Consider the following 9,716-nt stretch of genomic DNA (forward strand, 5'->3'; position numbering starts at 1 on the left):
CCCCAGACATTGTCCCCACTCAGCAGTCCCACCCTGTCCTGTACATTTTTGACAGAGACTCTTGCTATATGTGACCTCACTCAACCCTCCCCACTGTCCCCAGCTTCCTGAGGACTGGGACTACACATGTGTCACAATGCCAGGCATTGCTCGCCTTCACTTGACTTCAACTCCTGTTTTCTAACCTCTCCCACTTGGGCACCTCTGCCTCTTTGTCCCTCCTTATGTCTGTCTACCTTACCTACAAAATGTGTAAGCCCCCACAGTCATACCAGCTAGATTCCAACTGCTGACAGTCATGCACTGCCAACTGGTGTCATCCACATCTTCCAGGAAGTTCTTTAGTCCCTGGGTTGTTGACTACCTTGTGCCTGGTGATTGTCACCATGCTCTGATAATATCCAAGGACAGGCCCCTGCTCCTATCAGTGGGAATGGCTGTTACATGGCCTCTGCAAGCCCCCTCTTCTTGTAATTGTCTTTGCTGTCTACCAGATGAACCCTGCCTCTGTGACCGTGTCAGAACCGTTTCTTTTGAATATGACCAGCATGTATCTTAAAAGTAAGACACACTCCTAGTGGTTCTATGGACAAAGTCCAGGAGCCCTGTCTCCCACCGGATCCCCACCTCCTGACTCCTGCAGCCTTAAGTCTGCTCAGAGTCATCACAGTGTTCAGCATCAGCCTCTCGGAGCTGTCCCTGAAAGACATGAAGGCAGGCTTACACGCTCCTGTACCTTAACGTGAATCAGTTGTTGTTAGCACATGAGTTCATCTGATGTGGAATCATTTATTCTTCCCTTCTGGACTGGAATATTTCTTGCTGATGTGGTCTCCTGGTTGATCTGAGCTCAGGAATGAAATTGTAGCCATACATAGCACATGCTCTGGAGCCCCATGGGTCTACTAATGCTACCATAGGCACGGGTTCAACCTCACACCCTCACTGAGACTGTGCTGTCAGCTACAATTTTGCCAGTCTGGCCCATATTTCAAATATCATGCTTTTGTTATAATCTGCATCTCCCTAATTCCTTATAAAGCTGAGCAACTACTCATATTTGTTACCATTTATGTTTTTTTTTCTTTTTGAAAAAGCTGTTCAAATTTTTCATTCATTTCTCAACTGGATTTTTCTCTCCCCAGTTCGTCCTTTACTACTATCTTCCCTTACTCTGATTTGTCTCTTGTTTTGTGATTCTTTTTTTTTTCTTTTAGTGATTTATTTGTTCGTTTTATGTGCACTGGTGTTTTGTCCCCATGTATGTCTATGTGAAGGTATCTGGTTCCCCTGGGACTGTCATTACAGATGGTGGTGGGCTGCCACATGGGTGCTGGGAACTGAGTCGGGGTCGTCTGGATAAGCAGCCGGCACTTGTAACCACTGAGCCAGCTCTCCAGCCCCTGCTTTGTGATTCTTTCCATGTGGAAGTTGATAATTTTCATAGCTATAATGTAGTCTAAATCCATTGTACCAGTTATTTTTTCCTGTTGATGTGGCCAAATGCCTGACAAGAAGCAGCAGAACAGACAGAAGCAATCCATCCTGGGCACATGATGGATGTCAGCAAGACAGGCCTACAGCTGTGGGCATGGAAACAGGAGGCTTCTTACAGGTAGAAAGGTTCGGATGTGGGAAGCTGGGAAAGGGAGTGCCAGTACCTGGCTTGCTTCTTCTTCCCTTGATTCAGTCCAGGACAGCAGCCCATGAGGTTCCCCACATTCAAGGCCATCCATCTCCCCTCAGTTAACCATCTCTGGAAATGCCTATGCCGACACACCCCAAGTTGGGCTCTCATTAATGACTTAAGTGCTTTAGGTTTGGGTTTTTGATTTTTGTCTTTTGGATTTTTTTTTCCCAAGACAGGGTCTCTCTGTGTAGCCCTGTCTGACTTAACACTTACTTTGTAGACCAGGCTGACCTCAAACTCTTTCTCTTTGAAAAGACAACACTGCCATGCTTAACATTCCTGGTTTTCCTAGTGATCTGTGGGCATAAGGGCCTCTGTGCTCCCAACATTTCATGATGCAAAATGCGTTTGAACCTTAATAGGTTCCACCCTGTCAGGAATTCTCCTCTCAAATGTATCTGTATTGTTGTACCCTGAATGGCTTCACAAGACTCTCCATCCAGCTGGCTTTATGCTTTGGGGTACTGAACCCTGAAAGGTTCTTTTCAGTCACCACTATGGCATAACTTCCTGCCATCTTTAGGAAGCGTGGAGTTCTCTTGTGCTCCCTTCTGACATTGGTGTGATCTGGCCTTTCCGTTTGAAACCTCTTCAACACACTTTCCTGCATAATTTGAGGAAGGCATCTACTTGTTTTTATTATAGCATCAAACTGCTGCATCATGGTTTATGGGAAGGGCTGTCATTCCTGGGCCCTGCCTACCTCTCAGGAAAGTCATCTCTCTAAAGCGTGGACTCCTAAAGTTTCATAGAAAGGCCCATTTCCCCACTCAATTTTCTTTGGAAAACTTCCCACTCTCCTTGAGCCTTGAGTCTCCTTGTAGATTTTATAACCGTCAAATCAAACATACACAGATAGTAGGGTTTTCATAGAAATTGCATAGAATCAATAGATCAGCCAAAGACAAAATCTTTGTGATTCCAGAGCTTCTAATGTCACAACAATGTGTCTCTTCATTGGGAAGGGCCATCGTTCCTGCATTTCAATAAAATCTGTCACTTTTTAATAAAAATTCTACGCATTTGTGCTGTTGCTTCCGAGATATTTTACGTATTTTCATGGTATAACAGGATTAGTTACTTACATCTCTGCTGTGACTAGATGCCTGACAAGAAACTCTTTAAGGAAGGAAGAGTGTCTTTTGATTCAAGTCTGAGGAAGTACAGCATACCATGGCAGGTAGTGGTTGATATGGCAACAGGGGTTGTGTTGAGGGGGCAGCTGGTCATTTCGTCTCCTCAGGCAGGAAGCAGATAAAGATGGATGCTGGAGCTTAGCTTTCTCCTTTATTCACTGAAGGACCCCAGCACATGGGACAGTTCCACCTATGTTTAGGGTAGGCTTCCTTCCTCCATGAAAACTACCTGGCAATACGGTTAGAGCAGCAGTTCACAGAGACCCTTTAATGTACTTCCTCACTTTGCGATGACACACCCACCACCAAGAAATTATTTCATTGCTACTTCACAACTGTAATCTTGCTACTGTTATGTAATGGTTTTCCCTGATGGCCTTATGTAACCACTATGAAAGTGTCATTCACCCTCAAAGGGGTCTCAACTCATAGGTTGAGAACCACTGCCTTAGAGGCACATCCAGAAGTGTTTCTGTGCCGATTCTAAATCTATCAAGTTGAACATGAGTATTAACCATGAAAATTCCACCCTTTGTCAACTTGATACCTAAATACACACATTTTGTTTTGTTTTTGAGACCACTATAGCCCTGGCTAGTCTTGAATTCACAGAGATCTACCTGCTTCTGCCTCCCACTGTGCCAATTCTAAACACATATTTTTCAAGTCCTATCACTCATGAACCATAAACTTTGATGTTTATCTAATAATACAAAATGTATTTACTTCCTCTCTAAAAGTTCCTAGAATCTTTAATTCTACCTCCACTGCTGAAAAGCCCAGTCTCTTCTGAGAATTGAGGCAATCTGTTAACTGTGATCCGCTATGAAACTAAAATAAAAATTACATATTCTCAGTAGACAATGACACAGGTAAATACCCTTTATTAGTATTATTATTTTAATTTTGTTAAAATTAAAATCTGTCTGTATGTACATCTCCATGAGAGAAGAGAGGATCAGATCCCATTACAGATGGTTGTGAGCCACCATGTGGTTGCTGGGAATTGAATGTAGGACCTCTGGAAGAGCAACCAGTGCTCTTAACATCTGAGCCATCTCTGCAGCACAGTAAACATTCTTTTAACCAAATAGGAGACTGGGGGGCACAGCAAAGAAAGATCAGACCAATGCAAGAGTAAAACCGCACAGGGTGACCATTAGTGCCTGCATTGCCATTTCCAGTGCCCAGCAGCCTTGGTGGTATCATCTAGGCTCTAACAGCCTTGCAAAGGATCCTTCCCTCTCAACTCTGCCACCTCTAACACACAGACTTTCTTTTAGGCCAGATCTACTCTGTGCCAACACATTTTTTTAGAACAAGACTGTGGAATCACAGTCCTGGCATCTCCAACATATTTAAATCTCCTCTTCCGCTTAGGCCACCTCATTCTGTGACTTCTCAAGGCCTGCCTCCCTGTAGAAAATCTGACCCCACCACATACAGTTTATCCTCAGGGTCTGTCTGGAAACACTGCATGAGTCTCCATGATTCCCTCAATCCTTCATCTCTCTTGCCTACAAAATTAGTACCATGTAGACAGTATTACCAAATTCTGCGACCCGCTTGAAATGTAGCCTAGCTCCCGGACTACACCCTGTGTCTCTGAAGCTGACCTTGAGAGAACAGTTCCCTAGGGTATTGAGGAGGAGTCCCTTAAAATAACGGCATCCTCAATTGAGGTTCTCCCCTTTCAAATCAGTCTGCATGTTCACAAGCTGGAGCCCTAGGTGGTGTGACTTTGTACCTTTCCTGTTATCCCAGAGTAGAGCTCAGATGTTCTTTCCAATATATGCATCATCTTAACATCACAGCTGCTTCCTCGACGAGGTCTTTTCTGAAACTTTGTAACTGCTCACACATCTTCCCCTGCTTTCCTCTCTTGCTGCTCTTTCTTACTGCGGATCTGAGTAGGAGCCAGGAGCAGAAGCCATGTTAGAGACTGAACGCTAACCTGCCTTCACGTTTCCTGTAGCCAACTCCTTAGTCCATTATCTTTGCATTCAGCGTGGTAAAATTTTCAGGACCTAGGAAGAAAGCAGCCACCTCTTTTCCCCACAGTTTAACTAAGCCTCTAACCCAGTTCCTAGTAGAGGCCTTTGTTCCTTTGTGAACAGTTTTTATATGTATATGGTCATGTATGTTCAAGTAGGCGTGCACATGTATGTGTTCAAGTGGAGGCCAGGTGTCAACCACAGCTGCTTTCTACCTTGTTTTCTGACACAGGGCTTCTCACTAGCCTGGAGCTCACAACCAGTATAGACTGTCTCGTCAAGCCTCAGGGCCTGCCTGTCCGCAGCTCCCAGAGCTGAAATTTTAAGCATGTACCATCATACCTGGTTTTCTACATTCCTGCCTTTATGCACTGACCTGAAACCACAAGCTAGCCCTATGCTCTGGATCTAGATCTATTGCACAGTGGCACTGTGTCCTGCCTGTCTGCTCCAGAGCTCCCCCTCCTGCCATCCTCACTAAAGTTGGAACTACAGCATCCCCAGGCTGCACGCCCACTTGTCCCCAGGTTTGGACGGCAATATCGAATCATCACTCCTCCTGAGGCTTGATCTAGCCCAAACGTATCCAGCTGTGTCTGTATCTTGAAGACTTGAACTCGGAACTGGATTCCCCAGTTGTTGGGAGTTGGTGTCCCTGATGTAAATGGGCCTCCATGAATGGTGATTTTTAAAAGACACCCCCAGGAGGGGATGCTATGGCGAATGAGGCCTTTGAAGAGCAACAGGCAAAGGGAAACCAAGCTCCACAAGGTGCTCCTGGTTGACTCCATGTTGTGAACAACCTGTACAGATGACGAGACAGGGTTCTCCAAGATGATGGCTCAGCAGGACATTAGTGTGCCCCCACAGTAGCTCCCATCACTGAGTGGAAGAAGCTAGGCTACACTGCTCTGTGAATGACAGAGATACATGGAAGGGGTCTGGAATCAAGATGCTGCATAAACACACCTGAGCCTGGAGTTACAGAGTTGAAAGCCTTCCTCAGTTCTCAGGCTTGGGACCTATCGTTGAAAGAGGCAGCAGCCAAGGCAGGAGAGCTGGTCTGGTGTGACAGTGTGTTAACACTGTCCTCCACACTCACTTCTTGCCCAGATAAATATGGGGGTGTAGGTCTGTGGTTCCTCAGTAAGAACTATGCAATTAAATGACAACTGCTGAAGATAGTCACAATCCTGTTGATGGCACAGTGCACAGTGTTGAAGCTTGTGAAGGTGTTGTATGGGAGCTAGCTAGCTATCTGAGAGCAAAGGTTTTATCTATTAATAAAACTGAGTTGAAATTGATCAAATAGACCCAAACACAGTTCAAATAAAAAATTATCCACAAATGTCCACCCCATGCCTCTGCAGGCCTTGCCTGGCCCATGCTGGCTCAGGTCTCAGAGAAGCCTGTACATCGCTGCTTCTCCATCATAGAGTGCATACATTTGGTTCTGTGGTTGATCTATCCCTGCTCTGACTTCTGTTTCTTCTTTGCACAGACACTCAGAGAATGAGCCAGTCTGCACTCCTTCCTCTCTTATACCACACTGTGCAGGAAGAAAGAGCCAAATGCTACTGGCCACACATGCTCCCTCTTGGCCAGCCCACTCTCCTGTTGGGTCAAGTTCAGACTTGCTGCTTCTCTCACCTTGATCTTTGTAGACACACACACACACATACACACACACACACACACACACTGGTACCAGGAGCCACAGCAGCACTAGCAATGGGCTCTGTGTCCTTCTTTAGCCTTCAGAGCACAACACTAACCACAGTCCCTCCCCACCACTTTCAGATTTGTGCTCCCCAACAGGCTAGCCTGAACCATGACTGACAGCTTCCTCTCTCGCATCTTTGTAGAACTCATGGCTGGTGTTTCTCTAGAACACTGTGCCGTGCAGCACAGTCACAGCCTCACCACTGTCTCCAGCATGCTCCAGGTTACAGCGTCCAGCAGTCCAAGTTCAATTAGTTTATGCAGCCACTGACATTTGGGTTAGACACGACCCTCCGGTGGAGGATGGGCCTTCAGATGGCTGATGCCACTGACTGCTGTTGTCAGCACCCCACTGTTTCCAGGTGAAAGCTTCTGCTCAGGGCTGCATGTTCCCAAGCCCACAGTTCTGTCCAAGTTCTGAGCCTCACACCTAAGGGCCTATTAGCTGTCTCTCCTAGATACTGAAGTGGGACTTCAGACAGTGGGAGGCAATTGACAAGTTTATAACAAAGCCAACCTGGAAGGGCAGAGAAATGAGACAATGGAGGAGGCACAACTCATAAGATGCAGTGTAGACACTGTAACAGGTCCTAGGTCACACAAGGCAAGTACAGAGTAAGTGAGCCTCAGGAAAGCAGAGAGCAAGCTGGCTAACCTTCATTTACTACTTGACTGGGTATAAATCACCATGGAAACACAAGCTGGGTGTGTCTATTGAGCCCTTCTAGGAAGATGTGAGGAGGGGAGACCCACTCAGGATGTGAGCAGCTGCACCTACATGGCTAAGGTCCTGAACAGAATAAAAAGGAGAAGGTGTGCTGAGCACCACTGCTGGTCTACTGCTGGTCTGTGTAGCAGGCGCTATTCACAAAGGCTAAAGAGTTGAGGCTGGGGGCGGGGGGAGGGGGTGGGCGGAGCAAGGCGGCCTGCCGGGCCTCTTCCGCTGCTGCTGCTGCTGCCCAGGAGTCAGGCAGATTTCTGAGAAAATTCTCTCCCCCAAGGTGTTACAGCTGTATAAGACTTTCATTCTTGAAGGATCTTTGAGATGTGTGTGTGTGTGTCTCCACTCTCAGAGGGTCTTTGCTAAACAACTCGTGCACTTTATTCCCGTGCATAGGGTCTTATATACATTTTGGAGTAGGTTGGGGTCTAAAAGCAGGCGCTTTCTATAAGCTTATTCTGAGATGTTAGGGATGCCTCATCTGCATGTGGAGGGGTTTGGGAGTTGTCCCTACATGACTGATTGTCACAATTCTCTCCATGGAGTGTCATAGTCACGTGTTCCAGGACAGGAACCTCGTCGGGAGTAGATTAAACACCAACCATTCTCAGATATGAGAAGTACCAGGTTTTCTGTCTGGTGGCACTGTCCACTGCCCCACACACCACAGGTCTCTCTGCCTCCTGACTAGATGAAATGTAGCAGCCACCTTGCCTCTGCTGCCATGTTATCCCTTCTTAAAGCAGCCCTTTCCCTCCTTAAGTTGTTTCTAGCAGGTATTTGTCACACAACAGCAAGAAAGTCACCAATACAAGGGGAATAATCTTATGGTGACAAAAAGAGGATGCCTTAGACCTGTCACCTCCCACCACTCACAGAAGCACTGGGAGTTCAGAAGTTTGTCTAACTCACAGGGCCCACTCTTCCGCTGGCGCTGAGAGCTACCAACTTCAGGCAAAGACTGCTCACCTAATTTAAGAATAGTTGAAATTATGGGAAATCACTCAACGTGTCTTAAGAACATCATCGGTAAACTAAATAATTACATCTAAAACTGTAGCAACCCATAGTACAAGAAATGTGTTTTCAGACATTCAAAGAGCTCTTTAAGATCAAATAGAAAAGCATTAATGGCTCAACTAGAACTAGGGAAAGGACGTGAGAAGTTGCGTCCCACTCTCCGTAAAGAACGTTCAGCATTGGGACTACAGTTCTGATCGTGGTGCAGGCTTGTAGACTCTGGGCATGCACCTGACAGGATTATCCTGGGAGGAAGCGACAACTGTGATAGTCGGCCTGCAGCCGACACGAGGCACATCACAGTCTGCTTTTATGAGCGGTATAGACTTCATGCTGGCTGGTCACGGCAGGGCTCGAGGTGTTAGCAATCCTCCTAAAGACAGTCACCATGAAAAACAAAGGGACTTAGGCAGGCTGCTGGGACACTGTACACAGCTCAAACAGAAGGAACTGCGTGTTCACTACTGCTATTGTTTCTCTCTGTCTTTGCAGGAGAGACAGGATTTGACAAGGTCTCATATAGACAAACCTGGCCTTGAATTCCTGATTGTCCCTCGTCTACCTCTTAACTACTGTGAATATAGATGCATGCCACCTTACCAGAGGTAGCCTTTGAATGAGAACCCCCATAGGTTCATATATTTGAATTCTTGGTCCAGTTGGTGGAACTTTTTGGGAAGGTGGAACTTTTTGGGAGGGATGAAGAGGTGTGTCACTGGGGGCAGGCTTTGAGTTTTCAAAACTTTTCTGCCATTTCATAAAGTTTCCTGCCATTCCCAATGTGTTCTCCACTGCACCCCTCTTAAGCTTTGGACCTATCACAAGCACTCCTCTTAAGCTTTGGACCTGTCACAGGAAGGAACAGATGCACAAAAGTGTCCTCTGACCTCCACATATGATCTGTGGCACACACATGCCTTACCATCATACTCACATGTAACAACAACAATAGAAAATAAATAGACAGCCCATGTGTACATATGATTTACATTTAAACAGAATCCGAAGAACTGGCCCTTCCAAAAAAAAAAAAAAAAGGAAAAACCCAAACAGAATGTATAGAGATGAACATTTCTTTGAATTTACAATTTTATTTTATGTGCTTGAGTTTATCATCACCCTTGTGTATGTATGTGCACTATGTGCGTGCCTGTTGCCTGTGACAGTCAGGGCAGAGGAGTGCTAGATCTCCTGCGGCTGAAGTTACAGATGGTTATAGGTGTTAGTGAACCCAGGTCTCTACAAGGGCAACAAGATCTCCTGTGCACTGAGTCATTTCTCCAGCCTCCAAAAGTTGTTTGTGAAAAGAGAGGCTACCTGTGCTGAATAGAAAGCATAATGCTGAAGACACCCACTACTGTTGCATGTGTATGTACATGTGAGGGTAGGCATGCTGAAGACACCCACTACTGTTGCATGTGTATGTACATGTG

The sequence above is a fragment of the Mus caroli genome, chromosome 2 (assembly GCF_900094665.2).
Source record: "Mus caroli chromosome 2, CAROLI_EIJ_v1.1, whole genome shotgun sequence".
In the NCBI taxonomy this organism is placed as follows: domain Eukaryota; kingdom Metazoa; phylum Chordata; class Mammalia; order Rodentia; family Muridae; genus Mus; species Mus caroli.